An 18,448-nucleotide genomic window follows, 5' to 3' on the forward strand; every position below is an offset into this window, starting at 1 on the left:
CTCTGGGGTTGTGGTGCTCATCTCGCTTTATTGGCTGAGGGAGCCGGCTTACAGCTTCTGGGTCATGTGGCCAGCATGACTAAGCCGCTTCTGGCGAACCAGAGCAGCGCATGGAAATGGCGTTTACCTTCCCGCTAGAGCGGTACCTATTTATCTACTTGCACTTTGACGTGCTTTTGAACTGCTAGGTGGGCAGGAGCAGGGACCGAGCAACGGGAGCTCACCCCGTTGCGGGGATTTGAACCACCGACCTTCTGATCTGCAATTCCTAGGCTCTGTGGTTTAACCCACAGCTCTACCTGCATCCACAGCACCACCCACGTCTATCTCTTGCTTATTTCCCCCCTGCCTCCAGTAATTAATAATGATACCTTTAGCAATGGGACAGTGGTTGTCCTGATCTCTAGAGGTGGAATAATTTGTAATATGAAAGGAACCACTGGTTTTAAGAGCAAATTCTTAAATTAGTAAGTGTAGTTGTATCTAAAAGGGAGTTAGATTAACTTGGTGATATCTAATTTGATTTGAGAATGAACTGCATGGTCTGCAAGGGTTTTGATGGGATGTTAAAAGCTGGTTTGTGCTTTTATATATTTGGATCTGTGCTCTAGATTCATGTATGACATATGGAAGTAGAGCCTAAAACAACCTGCTAATTAATTGCAGTGTCTTTGGCAGTCATGATGCCATGTCCCTTGTGACATTTAATCCTAATAATAATAATAATAATAATAATAATAATAATAATAATATCTTTATTGTCATTGCCCCCTCTCGGGGACAACGAAATTACTTGGCTGCTCCATCCACCCAGGTAGGGCACTCCACACAAAATCACAACAACTATAAAAACACTAATTAAAACAATACAGTATAGTACAGCAAGGAAGATTAGATGACTTTCAAAGTCCAGGCTTCCCATTCAGGGCCGAGATCGCTCTGGAGAAGAAGCTGTTCTTAAGATGGCTCCTTGTCTTCATCGTCCTGTATCTCCGTCCCGATGGCAGGAGCTTGAAGAGACAGTGACCAGGATGCGATGGATCTTTTACTATGTCCAGTGCCTTCCTATGGCACCTTGTGGCATAAATCTGCTCTAAGGTGGAGAGTGGGCAGCCAACAATGCTCTCTGCTGCCTTAACAACTCTGCGCAACCCCATCCTGTCCTGGGTAGTACAGCTTCCGTACCACACACACAAGCCATAAGTGAGCATCACAATCACTGGTTTATGTACTGTACCATATTTTGTGATATATGGAGTTTCAAAAAGGGTTCTGTGTAATCCCTCCACAACTCCAATGCACGCCAGGAGTTTGTGGAGGAAACCTACTCAGTGAGGACAATCTACCTGCCAAATTTCATCCATCATGGGAACTCTCACATGAGGTCACTATATTTGCCATTTGGTGGGTAATAATAATAATAATAATAATAATAATAATAATAATAATAATAATTATTATTATTATTATTATTATTATTATTATTATTATTATTATTATTATTATTATTATATTTCTGTTAGGCAGGGCCAGCTCAAGACATTTTGGCACCTGAGGTGAACGTCAAAATGTTGCCTCCCTCCCTACCAAGGAGGAAGGGGTGAGTGAAGATCTACATCAAGAAAAGCAGGGAATAAAGAACTATATCAGGATCCGCTGCCCCTATGGATTTTGCCACCTGAGGCACTCGCCTCACCTTGCCTCATGAATGGGCTGGTCCACTTCTCACAACACTTTTAATGTTATAGGACAGGAACTTTATACATTTCTATCATGGCTGCTTTTGTCAATGTAGAAATGAAAGCTGTGGTCTTGCCCCTTTTTTCCTCCCTTTTTGTTATGTTCTTTTTAACCCTCCATAAATGTTCCACAGGTACTCACAGGAATAAACATGTATGTGCTGGTCCCGGGGGGAGGTTACCGTGGAGCGAGGTCCAGGACCTGAGTTGAGGGTTGGCAGACAGTCCTCCACGGGCGAAGCGGGGTCCAAAACGAGGAGCCGGGCAAGGACAGGAACTCTGGAGGAACAGGACTGGGTGCTGGCCGAAACAGCTCTTCAACGACGTTACTCCTGCAACCTGGGACCAGGCTGACTGGCCTTTATCTTCTCTGAGGCCAGGGGCGGTCCCGGCCCCCAGGAGACCCGCCTCTCCTGGCCTTAAGGCGAGCACTCCTCCTGGGAGAAACCAGTTCCCTCCGCCTCTCTGCCTTGAGCCTCTGCAGCTCAGGAGAGACTGGAGGGTTACTGGACCCAGGGGGAGACTCACCTTCCCCTGACAGGGCTGGGAGAGGTGCACCTGCAGGCACTGTGTCCTCAACCACCTCCGGAGCCAGAGTGGATTCACCTGGTGCCTGCTCCTGAGGATCCGGCACAGGTGCAGCTGCTTCAGAAACAAGGCCCTGCCCCAGCTCAGCCGGCCCTGGAGGCGGGGACTCCTGTGCAGGCTGGGATTCCTCCGGTTCAGCCTCTGAATCGGATTCCCAGGCCATCACACTGTAACATGTTATCTCCAAATATTCAAGAGGCATGCAGCAAGAAGCCATGGCTACTTATAGCTCCCTGACAAGTGTCCATTATGTTTCCTTGAATATTTGGAGTGTGTGACTCCCTTTCATGCTTTTATTATGTATTGTGGAAAACAAACTGGTGGGATACTTTGTGCACATGGACTAATGCTTGAAGTGTGAAGAAGCTGTTACATTTACACCCAGAACATTGTATAAGTATTCGAGAACCTCTGACAAAGACCATGTTAGTCCGTGTTCATTATTTTTACGTACGAAGAGCTACACATGCATGTGGCTGAAATCAAGGGCAGATTTCTCCCTCCTCAAGGTTCCCCAATGAGCAGGGTCATAGGGTGAAGTCTATTGTTGTTCCTACATCAAGAAAACTGTAATTTTAATCACAATGTCTTCTGAGGGTCAGGCCATTTCTTAACATTTTGGTATCATCATTTGTGACATTTATGCTAATATGCCAACTGCTCCCAATTAACTTAATTTCCAACTTCAGTGAGAGAATTTTTAGGCATCGTTCAAAAATGGAAGGTCTTAATTAAAGAGTTTTATTCTTCGGCACAAGTTTCCACACTTAGATCAGATAGGAAATAGTCACTTGCTCCTGGTACATCCACTCACATTTTTGATGTTTAATGTTGCACAGCTCTCTATACAAAGCACATAATTACCTTTTATATGTCATTGTTGATAGTGCCCTTGACAGAATATTCATTGGGAAGTGAACATTTACACGGTGACAAAGACATTATCACCCACAGATTAATCTAATTGGATTTGGAAATAGTATTATCACTGGCAAATTCATATCCCTTCTGGAAGTCTGGGGAAGTTCTCTTGCACAAGCCACACTATAATGAATGGGAGTTAAACAAAAGCACAGAAGAGCTCCGTGTAGATATTGCAAAACTGATTGAATGAAACATACTTCAGTTTTAAAAACCCTCTTGCTATTGCTATGTGCCATATGGTCTGGGTTGGTTAAAAAAAAACAACCCCAAAAAAAGAGTACATTCCAATATAATAAATAACCACTAGATTAATCATCTATAATACTATATGGGAACATGATCTAAAGAAGTCAATGCACTCTTCTTTGAAACAGCCCTCGATATTCTATTCGCTTGTGTGATTTACTTTTTCTTTTCTTCCTTAGCATCTTAGTGAAATGTAATACAACAGATCCCAGTCTGTCTCCTAAAAACCGCAGCTTGCTTGATACCTTTGTGGAACATTAATCTTTTAACCCCTTGAGGCATGCTGAACATCAATTATACCGTACTGTGGCCCAGGGGTGAGATATGTGAGCTGGAACCGAAGACAGGCTACAATAGAGGAATCTCAAACAGAGATCATGAACAATCAATCTTCTTCAGGGTGTGGGGGCAAGACAACGTCAGAAGGCCATTGGTGGGTAATGTGGTCTTTGAGAGCAGTTGCCGCTTGCACTGACTTGTCGCACAAGCCAGAGCTCGCAAATCATGCTTGACCCCCTTGACCCTCTGCAATGTGCTGCTGGAGAACAGAGGCTATTAAATAGCATTGTGGAGTCTTTACACACAGAACTGAATAAGGATCTATATCATGGTCCTATGGCCGGGCTTTTTAAAAAAGAAAGAAAGAAAGAAACTGTGTTGTTTACATGGCTCAGGTTAGCGAAAGAATGAAAGTTGCAACTTTTTTGCCCCCTCCCCTGATTAAAAAGCGCCATTCCAAGGGACCTAAATCCCCCTTTAAAATTTCCACTCACTGGAGTCGGATACAACCCAGTGGTTAATTGACACATCCTTGTGGAGGTCCTGCCCAAGACATTTTGCTGCCTGAGGCAAAGGACAGGATGGCACGCACACCCACACACACCCCATTCCTTGTACAGTGGTACCTCAGGTTACATACGCTTCAGGTTACAGACTCCGCTAACCCAGAAATCGTGCTTTAGGTTAAGAAATTTGCTTCAGGGTGAGAACAGAAATTGCGTAGCGGCGGCGCGGCGGCAGCAGGAGGCCCCATTAGCTAAAGTGGTGCTTCAGGTTAAGAACAGTTTCAGGTTAAGAACAGACCTCCGGAACAAATTAAGTACTTAACCCAAGGTACCACTGTACATACAGTAGCTAATTGTATTGGTATTTGGACCTTATTTCAAAACTTGTGCCAGGATGGTGTCCTCTAGCAGGCTGGTTTAGGGGGAACAGGGCAGATTGTACAATACACACAGTTTACAGCTGCACCCTGCATCTTTTGCTGTCTGACGTAGCTGCCTCATTCCGTCCAATGGGAAAGTTTCCTTAGTTGCAGACATTGTATTACATGAACTTTCAAAACGCATTTCACAAAGTTCCTCACCGAAGGCTCCTAAGTGAACTTAGTAATCATGGAATTAGCAGTCATGGAATAAGAGGACAGCCCACCTTACGGTTTGGAAGGGATTAAAGAATGGGAAGCAGAAAGTAGAATAAATAGGCAGTTTTCATTTTGGAGGGATGTAAGAAATGGACTTCCCCAACAATCTGTATTGGGAATGGTCCTTTTTAACTTATATGAGCGCTGAGGTGGCCTAGTTTGCAGATGACACCAAATTATTCAGGGGCAGAGAGGGGCTGTGAAGAGCTCCAAAAGGATCTCTCCAAACTGTGTGAATAGGTATTAAAATAGCAAATGCAGCAAGTACAAAATGATGCAAATTGGGGCAAAAAAAAAACCTCAGCATCTATACAATGAAGGGGTCTGAACTGGCAGTAACTAACCAGGAAAGAGACCTTGGGGTAATGGTATAGTTCAATGAAAACGTCAGCCCAGTGCGTGGCAGCTATGAGAAATGCAAATACATTCTAAGGATCATTAAAAGAAAGGACTGGAAATATAAGGAAACCCATTCCTTATACCAGCCCCGATGTTCGTCTAAGTTCATGCAAAACTATCCTTGCAAGACCCCCTTCTTTCTCCCAATACAGCATCCACAGCATTATCTAGACTGGATGGCGTGCCTTAACACAGTTTGTAAGTAAAGGTAAAGGTAAAGGGACCCCTGACCATTAGGTCTAGTCGTGACCGACTCTGGGGTTGCGGAGCTCATCTCGCTTTATTGGCTGAGGGAGCCGGCGTACAGCTTCCAGGTCATGTGGCCAGTATGACGAAGCCGCTTCTGGTGAACGAGAGCAGCGCACGGAAACGGCGTTTACCTTCCCACCGGAGCGCTACCTATTTATCTACTTGCACTTTGACGTGCTTTCGAACTGCTAGGTTGGCAGGAGCAGGGACCGAGCAACAGGAGCTCACCCCGTCTCGGGGATTTGAATCGCCAACCTTCTGATTGGCAAGTCCTAGGCTCTGTGGTTTAACCCACAGCGCCACCCGCACTTCTGGTAAGTAGCTTCTGGTAAAAATACAAATCTGAGAACACAATAATAGCCATGCTGGATCACCCTAATGACCCAGCTATTTGATCACCCTGTTCTCACTGTGGGCCACCCATGACTTTCTGGGAAGAGCACGAGTGGTGCACCAAAACTACAGTCCTCACCCACAGATTGTCTCTCAGCAACTGGTGTTTTGAGATACACTGCCTCTGAATTTGGAAGTTCTACTTAGCTGTGGTAACAGTCACTGGTAAACTTATCCATTCATTGTTGATTCCCCTTGAGGTAGTAGCTCTTTTCTTTTTTAAAAAACATTACTACTAATTATCCTGAAAATGTGTTCAAGTTTTGTTGCAGAAACCACCTGACTGGAAGTTCTCTTCCAAACAGCTTGCGTTTCATGTGTGCAATGATTTGTTTTGCCTCCTTCTAAACGACATTAGTTCAGCTGCTACAGACAATGTGTGTGTGTGTGTGTGTGTGTGTGTGTGTGTGTGTAGCAAAGCTCCTTTTCTCCTCTTGCAGGTTTTTTGTCCCATTAAAATTAGCAAACTAACAAACAAACTGTTCACAGATCACTAGATGCCATTGGAATGTCTGGCTAAACTAAGTGACATATCAAGGGCGCAACGATTAAATTTGGAAAGTAGGGCATATAGAACTATCCAAGGATCCAGTATCAGGCTTCAGCTATTGTCCCAGGGGTTTCATCTGACTCCAGGGCTTCCTGCAGTCTATGAAACCTGAGCAGTGGTACATTGAGACATCTGTAAAGCACTTCAGACTTGGCCTCATCTCAGGAGATGAACAGATTTCCTCCATTCTATTCCATGATTGTTCAATGAATTCACCCTGGCCTGAGTTGCACTCGGCTCATCTCTAGTTCACTGAAATAATTTCAAAAATTAATTTTGGAAATGTGTGTGCATGCAGTTTCTTTCTGGCACTTCTTTCCTTTTTTACAGGTTGCTGACTGATACCAGCACACACAGACACATTTTTTAAAATAAATAAATTGCATCAAGATTTATTTTTGCACTGCGATTTAATTAATTCCTAACTCATGTTGGGAAGCCATAAGGGGATTGAAGGGGTGATATGCGATTTGAAACCTACAGCAACCCACACATCCACAAATGTCTGAACAGGAAATTAAAAAATGCAAAAATGGCTGCTTACCTGATTACAAGATGGATGGCTTTTGCGGCCAGTTGCACCAAGGTCCTTCGCCTCAGGAGCAATACTGGGGCTGGACGGTCGGCCATTGGGGACTTCCCAGGCCGGCCACTGGACATTGCTGGGCTTCCCTGCCCTCTGTTGATTTGAATCCTGGCCAGGCTATGTAGGCGGGGCTTGAATTGTTGCATCACTCCCACCTCAGAACTGTGTGATATCAGGGTATCCCAATAGAGGGGTCTATTAGGGAATTTCTGTCCAAAAGCCAAGTTGTGTGGCAGATGGGTCATAGAGCTTCCTTCAGTGGCTTGGGAAGGTCATTGTCAGGAATGAGCCAGCTCCAAGCGAAAGTTTGCAGCCAACTGCAGAGCAGCCAGGAACAGAGAGGCTGGTTAGATTTTACTAAGGCAGGGGAGAGCCGACAGCTACAGACTTTGGCTCTTCCTGACCTTGAACAGCAAACTGAGAATGCAGTAGCTGAGAGCAGGCTAGAACACAGCCAAAACTCACAGGAAGTACAAATAGGTGTGAACAGACACAGAGAGAGTCTCTCAGAACAGGAAGAGGTTGGAGCTGATCCACTAAGTCCAAAAATTTGGCAAATGGGAGGGGTGCTAGACAGGAAGCAGGACAAGAGATGTAAGGGTCATAAGCTCAGTATCTTCTGTCAACACAGGAAGGAGTCTACAGAAGGGTCATCTTGAGTGATGATGCCGGAGGCTTTGTTAGAGCCATCCGGAGCTAGCTGTTTGTTTTTGCAATAAATTCTCCTTTTTAATTACCTATGCTTACTGTGTTATCAAGCTGGGAACCTGGACTCCTGAGAGTCATATGTGTTGACTTGCAGCTTGAAGATGACCTGTTAATCCTGGGCTTGACCCTGTCATGCGACAGCCCTCCACCAGGGGGTTTGTGGGGGATATACAGCCAGTGCCTAAGCCAAGTCCAACCTACATCTGTAATCAATAAAGTTGTGGCCAACTTTTAAATCCCAGAACGTTGTCCTGTACAGTTTGTTCCCCTTCTTCACTCAGGCCTTGCTCTGGCATGTGGGTGGGTGTCACTGTGAGTTGGTCTGCAATAGCTGGCCACCATCATAACGGCAGTACTCTGGAAACAGCATCAAAATCCAGGTGTGCTCTAGAATATAAGGTCTTCCTCTTGAGCCTTCCAAGTCAGAAAGAAAGTATCACCTCAGAAAATAGGTTCTATGCATGCCAACTTTTTGCTAGTTTTCCACCTGCACTTTTCTCTGTGTGTTTACGCAGAGAAGCAGTCAGAACAGCATCCCAAAGAGGCACAGTCTATTTTACTTCAGAATTCTGCTACAGCCTTCTCAGTTCATTCTGCTGCATGTGGGAAACTGGGTCAATTGAGAAATATTGTGTTAGAACTGATACAAGGTGGTACAGAAGTCTGGCTTTCAAACAGAACATTTAATTAGATTGTTTTGCTTTAGCTTCCATCTACTCAACTCACATTGAGTCCAGTGCCATCCCTCCAATCATCACCATGGCAGGACACTAGGTAAATGTAAACTGGGATGAAAATGGCAGGTACAGCTAGATGTCATCAGCATCTAAACGACACCAAACTCTAAACATCACCACCATCTCCCCTGCTAAAGGCAATTTCTAATACACATGGAATGTGATGGAATCTTTGTTTCCCCAAAACTTCATGAGCAAGAACCTCACCCAAGGCAATGTGAAGATGGAATGGAATCAACAAATCTTGTCATCGATAAATATCAGTATATTAGCCCTCATCCAGTCTGTTACTGCCTCCAGGTATTGGTCGATAGTGTGCCGGGCTCACCTGATACAAATGGTATGCAGGGACAGAACTGATCCTAAATCTTGAGACCATAAACTCCATCTGGTACCATAAGAACTGTCATCAAGTTCTAAGCAAACATGAATAACTTTCCCCTCAAATTGCTTTGCAAATTTGTCCCATTTCGCCCGCGCTGGTTGCAATACCTGCCAGGGTTTAATTGTATCTGAGTTTATTTAGAGGGTTCACTGTATCTGTCTATGTATAAGCACCAAAGTTACGTAGCACATTAAAGATGGACGTATTTGGAATGGCCTTCATGGGCAAGATGAAAGCCCACCAGAAATCCCCACAGAAACTTATGGTACAGGCGGTGGCCATTTTAGGTGCATCCAATTGACGCACAATCACAATGTGGGGTCTTTTTGGACCCAGAAGAAGGCAGAACGGGGTGGAATGGGTCGAGCCATGTTTACACATGCTCTACTGATGCACCAGGGGCTGGAACGAAACCCCCACACAAAATGGTCACCACCTGTATTGTAAACCTGTTAGTCTTTATGATGGCCCAAGGCTTAGTGGCTTTGCTGCACAAGTTCCCCTTTAGTTGTTCTACGTTGTTCCACTTGTGGTGTCTTCTCCATTCCCTTTAGCTGAATTTATAAACCAAGAAGAATGGTGAGGGTGGGGAGGGACAGAAACATAATTAATGTTTACTAGTAATGATCAAATGACACTCTTCCATCCTAAATATTGTTGTGATCTAGAGAGACATCTCAGTTTCTGTCAGTGATCATGCAGTACAAGTGCTGGTTATGTATCCGCCCCCCCCTCAATAATCCAATTACTTCCAGAAATTTCTTTTTTAAAAAGCTAATAATAAAATGGGTGAAATTCACAAAAGACAAATGATGAAAGGGAACTCGCGTGCCATATCCTTTGATCATTAAACAATAAGAACTTCTTCTATATTCACAAAGAGAAAGGTATCTCACGTGAACCAAATATGTGTTTGTGTCCACGGTATCTTTCAATTGTATAATTAAATGTGCATTTTTCATTAGGTTAAATTTACCTTCCTTGACAACCCAGTTTTGATTTACTTTCCCCGTGCTCTTTTACTCTCTGTGTTATTTGTTCTCTAATACAGACTGCCATGAACACCATATTGGCCATTAATACTACCCTCCTCCAAAAATAAATGCTTATTGCAGACAGTCTTATGAAGAACCGCCTTTCCTATAAAGGTATGTTTTTCATAAGAGAATGGGAAGTCATATTATTAGCATATTATTAGCATTGGAAGCAAAACAGCCTGATTTCCCAGTTCAGGGACAACTACACAACTCTTGTTAAATTCCCCAGTCATTCTTCCCCATCAAAAAAAGCTTCTTTGTGATTCCAGGTTCTCTTACTTGGCTATGCCCATGTTTCCTTAGCTACTGCAAACTGTTAGAATTCCTGTTCCATGATTGCAGTCATGGGATTGTTGTCTTTCACATGACGGTATATGTTTTGAATCCACAGAGTGGGAAGTGACGAAGACAGGATGTTTGTGTTACTGTGTTCCATGAAGTGGGACTATTGTCCTTTGTTTTTTTTCTCTCTCTTTGCTGTCTGATGCTAGAGAGAGAGGGAGCCATGTTGCAGTGCTCCATGTGTGTTTATATGTAAATAAAGTAGATTAGCCAAAATGCTGAGTTGCTGAGGTCTGTGGATCCCTAAGTGTATTGGTCGCTGTGATGTTTGGGCTGAAGAAAGCTTTTGAAGCTCCCGAACGATCGACCAGGAGGCAGAGAACATGCCAGTCGGGCATGTGTCTCTGCCAGGGTCCTACTCGAGTGTAGGACGAGCTCCTGACACAAACATGCTCCATTTGATCAGGCCAATGGCATTTGGCAATTTTCTACATATGACAAGCTGCTTGTGATCCAGCGACTCAAATACAGCGCATTGCAGTTCCAGGTTGCACTGCAGAATATAAGAACGTTTTGTGGAACCAGCTATCATATTCTAGCTCTGCACAACGCTCTGTGTAGGCTGTGGGTTAAGGGGAAACTACATGGCATGGGTGTGTTTAAAAAAAAATCCATAAATACCAGCCACAGATGGTCCTGATCAGGACTGGGGCTGCAGCACGGGTGGAGAGTGTTTTTGGACTGCACAGCATGATGTTTATATATTCCCTCCATACCCACAGCTATCATTTGCAAATAAAAGAGAAAAGCATACAGGGCCCAACTGTGTGTTTTGCATGAAGTATAGTCTGGTACTTTAATCCAAAACCCTTTAGGTATACCGAAAACTCCCAGATTTCAATGCAGGCATCCTACAGGAAATACAGGTGCCATCAATTTTGTAAATCAGAGCAGCATTTCAAAATAGGACAAAAATAGCCCTTGAACCGTGCAGCACAGCTCTTTCCTTAGCTACTTTCTGGCCATATGAGACCACTCTTTCAACTGATGCTCTGCGTCCATTTGTTCGAAAGCACATCAAAGTGCAAGTAAATAAATAGGTACTGCTCCGGCGGGAAGGTAAACAGCGTTTCCGTGCGCTGCTCTGGTTTGCCAGAAGTGGCTTAGTCATGCTGACCACATGACCTGGAAGCTGTACGCCAGCTCCCTCGGCCAATAAAGCAAGATGAGCGCCGCAACCCCAGAGTCGGCCACGACTGGACCTAATGGTCAGGGGTCCCTTTACCTTTATACAGGGACTTCATGACTCTTAAGGCTAGGAAACTGTCCCCTCCTGCCATAAAACAGTCTGATTTTCAGTTATTTTTCATTGGGTACCCCCTGCCCGTACGGGCCAGTCTTGACAGACTCTAGGGTTGTGCGCTCATCTCACTCAAGAGGCTGGGGGCCAGCGCTGTCCGAAGACACTTCCGGGTCACGTGGCCAGCATGACAAGCTGCATCTGGTGAGCCAGCGCAGCACACGGAACGCCGTTTACCTTCCCGCTGGTAAGTGGTCCCTATTTATCTACTTGCACCCGGGGGTGCTTTCGAACTGCTAGGTTGGCAGGCGCTGGAACCGAACGATGGGAGCGCACCCCGCCACGGGGATTCGAACCGCCGACCATGCGATCGGCAAGTCCTAGGCGCTGAGGTTTTACCCACAGTGCCACCCGCGTCCCTACTATTTTTCATTACCTGTGTATTTAGGGGGGGGGGGAAATCTGCCTCATTAAGAAGGCAACAGCTGATGCAAAACAAAAGCATAACCCATAAAAATTTTGTCCTAACAGGAAGTGGGGGAAACCGTGTTTTTCATGCAGTCCCACCCTGCTATACAACGCAGTATATAAAAGGACTCTAGCTGTGACAGTAAAGGTATATTCCCTTTTCATATTTACACTGTGTATATACATGTTGTGCCTGCAGGAGGGAGGGAGGGGGAAAGAGGGGGGGGAGAGGAGGGAGGGAGGTTTGAGTGGCAGCAAGGAAAAGGCCAAGAAGCTCTTGTCCCCACCCATTCCTCCTTCCTGTCAGCGAGACAAGAAAGGCGCTTTCAGGTAAACCGGAGCACCCTTCTTCTGTTGTCAAAACAGATTGTGCAACCCTTTCTGATGTAGTTTCCCATTTTCTCATCTTCGTTGCCTTGTCAGGGTGTGCCATCATTCCAAATGGTACACAGCATTTCCCTTTTTTTTTTCTTCAAAGAAACAAAAAGGGGGAGAGGGAAAAGGATATAGGGCTAAGATGCAACTCTGTCCTTTAAAAAAAAAAAGTGGGATAGATAAAAGAGGAGACTGGCAGCAAAATAATAATGTGTCAGATGCTAAAGGGCTGTTCAGGAAGAATGGCATATGTAAAGAAAAACAACAGATTTTAGCGCTTTGGTTCCTGTGGAGCTGTTTCCGACAAAGGGTGATTATATGACAATTTTACACCCAAACGGGAGAGGGGTGGATTGAGGCATTTGATACAAGATTATCACAATGCATAAAGGATGAGAATTAGAATGGAAGATTACTGTAAAGTACTTATGTAGATTGCACATATGTAGGGAAGAAAGATAATTTTACTGGATTTTACATGTAGCTTCATCTGTAGAAATTCCACTGGATTCTTGGGAATTATTCAGTCTCGCCTTGCAAGGGGGATTCCCATATTGGCATAAAGGTAAAGGTAAAGGGACCCCTGACCATTAGGTCTAGTCGTGACCGACTCTGGGGTTGCGGTGCTCATCTCGCTTTATTGGCTGAGGGAGCCAGCATACAGCTTCCGGGTCATGTGGCCAGCAGGACTAAGCTGCTTCTGGCGAACCAGAGCAGCGCACGGAAACGCCGTTTACCTTCCCGCTGGAGCGGTACCTATTGATCTACTTGCACTTTGACGTGCTTTCGAACTGCTAGGTTGGCAGGAGCAGGGACCGAGCAATGGGAGCTCACCCCGTTGTGGGGATTCGAACCACCGATCTTCTGATTGGCAAGTCCTAGGCTCTGTGGTTTAACCTACAGCACCACCAGTGAGCCGCATAATGCATTACCATGAATGGGGGGAGCAGGGAGTCAGAGCCAGACTGCCCATTAGGTGAGGTGAAGCCGCTGCCTCAGGCAGCATAAGCACAAGAGCCAGCGCCCTACCTGCCCCACTGCTTCTGTCACCAACTGAATGCACTTCTCTTGCTGGGAGCGCTCTGGCACACGGCATTTCCATTTGTCTTCCCTGCCCCTGGGGTGGAAAAGATGAGTGTCAAAGCCTTGCAGAGCCCTCCCCACCCCCAGCTGTGTTTGGCAAGCAGGGGTGTTCCAGTGTGCAGTGAAAGTGGGGGGCAGCGGCGGCAGGTGCGACGGCGCAATGACACTCCCCCCCCCAGTGCCATTGGGCCAGCCCTCACTTAAATATAGTGCACCCACCTCACAGAACGCCAGTTCCGCAAATTCCTACAAGCTACCCCAGATTATTTTGTGGGGGGAAACTTAATAATTTAGAGTCTCAGGCAGGATTTGATCAAATAAACCATAAAGGTTTTATTAAACAAAGGAAGTTTATGGCACAAAGTGGGTAAAACATAGGATACTTCAGATTATATCACTTCAGTTCTTTCTCAGTTGTTGCACAGCTGTTGCCGCTCAATACTTTGGTTCTTAAACAAGGTGGAACTTCCTGCCAGTTACACACCCCTTTGACAACCCTACTCCTGAGGTACTCCAAGTAACAGGCCCAAGGGATCACCACACCCCTCTTAACTGGTTTGGGAGTCTTCTCTTTGTAGAAAAATCTCTCCCCTACTGACTGGAATGAGTCCTAAGTAGACTGTATTCTCACAGCTTCTACTTCTCTTGGCTCAGCCTCAGCCTCCCAGTTAATTCCTAGCCTAATTACTCTTACAGGACACCACACACTGTCCTTCACACTAAGCTCAGAGTCTCCTTTCTCTAGATTTTTATATATTCCTCAGAGTGGATGTTTCTACCCAGAACCAACTCTCTCTCCTCTCACTTCCTATCTCCCAACCTAAAAAACTGTCTCTCAAAATCCTCTCCTTTTCAACTCCCCCTCCTGGAACCCCGGCTAATCAGAAGCTGCTGTTCATTAACCATTTGCTGGCAGGGAAAAAGTAAAAGAAAACACTTGGTGAACCAACTTGCCCAGCAAAACAAACTTTTTCGTCACAGCAGGAAGCAGCACATTCCCTTTCTGCATCAGGTGGCAAAACAGGATGGGCTGCCCCTGCAGGAAAGAACAAGAAGGCGAGGCCTATGCTTGTATTCCAGCTGTGGGCTGTGAACCCAGTGGTGCAGCAATAAAATTGCTAGCATATTTGCAAAGCTAAGCAGGGTCCAGTATGGTTTCAAAGTGGATGGGGGACAGTGTGTGATTTGTGCATCGAAGAGGCTTGGATTAGATGACCCTTAGGATCCCTTCCAACTCTTCGATTCCATGAGTATAGGTGTGAGAGACTCTTAATTGCTCACTTGCTAAAATATCGGACTCCATCTGTTCCTTTTTAGTTTTGAGACTTAACTTAAATGACACATTCATCTGAACTCCTTGTCACCCCTACCTCCCTTGTTAAATGAATCCTTCATGTATTAACTGGATAACTGCGGCTTGTTCACCTTTAGGAACCCTTAAATACTCTACAGAACTTTCATATTGCTGCCAGACACTATAAAGAGGATTTCATCTTTACATACCCAAAATGTTTCGCACTTGAATGGGAAATGAAGTTAGCCTGGGAGGTCAGAAACCTACTACGTTCACATTGTCCTAGCCAACACAATGTCTAGATCAGGAATAGGCAACCTCTTTCAGCCTGAAGGCTGCATTCCCATGTGGGCAACTGGCTACAGACCAGCGGTGGGCAAGCCAAGACAAAAATGTGGATGGAGCAACAACTGTGACTCTTAGCTTTGTACAGTGAGCAACATTCTAGCCATGCACTCCTCTCCATCCAGCAATAGCCATTGTCACAACTTCCAGCCGTGATGAGCTATATTCCCTGGATTCCTATCCTAGCTTTTGTTTTTAAATCCGAGATACGAGGCAAGATGCACAAACACTATTACAGTGGTGCCTCGCAAGACAAAATTAATTCGTTCTGCGAGTTTTTTCGTCTTGCGAATTTTTCGTCTTGCGAAGCACGGTTTCGGAAAAGTTTTGGAAAAGCTTCAAAAATCACCAAAGTCTTCAAAAACCTCAAAAAAGGCTACCACAACGCGTGCTATGAGTTGCTCCTCGAAGTCAAGTCGCAACTGTATTAACGGTTTTAAGAAAAAGGAAACAAACTTGCAAGACATTTTCGTCTTGCAAAGCAAGCCCATAGGGAAAATCGTCTTGTGAAGCAGCTCAAAAAACAAAAAACCCTTTCATCTTGCGAGGCATTCGTCTTGCAAGAAAGAACAGCCTTTACCAAAGGTGTCATGGGCTTTGAAGACACTCGAACTCATGATGCAAGGGGAAAATGTGCTAAGAGGAAGGCACGCTTGGGAAACCCTCACTGTGATCAACTCCCACCCAGAAACCAATGTCCCCACTGTGGAAGGTTGTGCGGATCCAGAATTGGCCTCCACAGTCACTTAGAGACTCACTGTTAAAACCGTGTTTATGGAAGACAATCTTACTTGGCTACGAGTGATCGCAGAAGAAGAATGCAGGCAAAATAAGACATAAGATCCCACAAAACAATGCAAAATAATTATTATTATTTTACCCATGTTGATGGGAATGGTGTGACTGCTGAGAGTATGTGGATTATACCAGGCTTGCTAACTAACCCTGCATTGCAATACCCATTGTTGGGAGGGGGAAGTTACAGTTGTGTATGACAACCAAACAGTTCAATGCTGTTTATCGTGGGGTGCCGGGTGCAGAGGGGTGTGTGAAAGTGACTATAACTGCAGGAAAAACAAGTAATGGTTGGGGGAAGCCAGGGAAAGGATGGTTTTAGTTGTGGTTGGAAGATGCTGGGCCTGTCCCTGTTGAGAAACAAGGTGGGGTAGAGGCCAGACATCACCTTGCCGACAAAGGTCCGTATAGTTAAAGCCATGGTTTTCTCAGTAGTGATGTATGGAAGTGAGAGCTGGACCATAAAGAAGGCTGATCACCGAAGAATTGATGCTTGTGAATTATGGTGCTGGAGGAGACTCTTGAGAGTCCCATGGACTGCAAGAAGATCAAACCTCTCCATTCTGAAGGAAATCAGCCCTCAGTGCTCACTGGAAGGACAGATCCTGAAGCTGTGGCTCCAATCCTTTGGGCACCTCATGAGAAGAGAAGACTCCCTGGAAAAGACCCTGGTGTTGGGAAAGATGGAGGGCACAAGGAGAAGGGGACGACAGAGGACGAGATGGTTGGACAGTGTTCTCGAAGCTACCAGCATGAATTTGACCAAACTGCGGGAGGCAGTGGAAGACAGAAGTGCCTGGTGTGCTCTGGTCCATGGGGTCACGAAGAGTCGGACACGACTAAACGACTAAACAACAACAACAGAGGCCAGGTTTACACACACATGCACAACAACAAGAACAACAACAACCCTGAAGATGTTCATGCTTCTTCTATCTGCAGCCATAGCAGCAAATGGTGGGAATGCGTCTGAAAATAAGCAAGGCCTTGCATAATGTGAAGTGTTTGTGTGTGCATCATGGACAATTCTATATGCATGTATTGTCAACCGCCCTGAACCTCTGTGATAGGGCAGATTATATATGTAAATAAATTTACCCTTTCCAGTCCCCATAGCCTTTCTGGAGCTCTAATTAAGCATTACTGAGCACTGCAAAACAAATATTCAGAGTCTGCAGAATTAGAGGCCTAAACTGTCATTTAATGGATGGTGCTTAGCACAGATCTAATGTGTAACTGTAATGAGGAAAGCCTATCCACGTAATGAGGACTGCCACTCAAGAAATTCTGCTGGATGTTGCAGACTGTCATCAGCAGTTCTGATGCAGACAGCTAATCTACTGTGCTCCACAATCCTTTCACTTTGGGGTTATCTAAGTAAAGAACTATCCAATTAACTGCTTCAAGCTATAGTAATGTTATGCATGACAAGCAGGAAAATTGCCCTGATTAGCCAAAAGTGCAGAGTCAGACCTCTGAACACTTCAACTGCACTTCCTCATGGATGTAGAGACAACTGAAGCCAAGACAGCTCTTCTCTTTGAGTGTATCTGAAACATGTGCGCGATACTTTCATTAAAAGTTAGATAAATGGGATTTATGCATTACTAGTGCCATAGAAGGCCAGAAGCCAATCGACAATGAGGGGGAGAAATGACATGGCCTTTTGAGAGCTGGTGCAGCATTGTGGCGAGACAGATCTAGCGTGTTATGTGCCGCATTACCATAACGGCTAAGAATGTGTGGAGAAGTCAATGGCTCAAATTTCATATTAGCCATTTTCTCACTAGGTAAGCCACTGTTTTCTCAGCCCAACATTTGCATCATGTAGGTCGGAGAATGCTACTGGCCTACTTTAATGGGCTGTTGCAAGAATTACCGAGATAAAATACACGAAGGGCTTTGAGAAATTATGCAAATAATTGTCACCACTTATGCCCTGAGTGCTTAAGCATACAAACATATCTTCCAATATTTCATAATGAAAATAAGGACATGCTAACACAACTTAGGTCTGAATTGAAGGGTCGCCACCCAAGATCTCACACTGTTACGTACTGCTAAAGGCAAGACAAATACAAGCTCCACTTGCTGTGTTTGTTTACTCATCTTATGCCAGATAAAATGATTTGTCCATCCATTCCAGTTTTGTCTATCTGGAGTGGTGCTGGCTTTCCAGTGCTTGGAGAGATGTATTTCACAACATCCAAATAATTGTGAGCCTCTCAAATTAATGTTATTTGCATTTATTTGTTTGTTTGTTTGTTTGTTTGTTTGCTAAAAGGAAAGAAACAAAACCCTGAACACATGTCTTCAACACATAAAGTTTGGCCTTGAATGAGACAATGTAAGAATGTAGGAAGCCCATGGCAAAAAACAAAAAGGGTTTGGGGTACAATGTACTTGTTGTTGTTTAGTCGTTTAGTCGTGTCTGACTCTTTGTGACCCCATGGACCAGAGCACGCCAGGCACTCCTGTCTTCCACTGCCTCCTGCAGTTTGGTCAAACTCATGCTGGTAGCTTCAAGAACATTATCCAACCA

The sequence above is a fragment of the Podarcis muralis genome, chromosome 8, assembly GCF_964188315.1.
Source record: "Podarcis muralis chromosome 8, rPodMur119.hap1.1, whole genome shotgun sequence".
In the NCBI taxonomy this organism is placed as follows: domain Eukaryota; kingdom Metazoa; phylum Chordata; class Lepidosauria; order Squamata; family Lacertidae; genus Podarcis; species Podarcis muralis.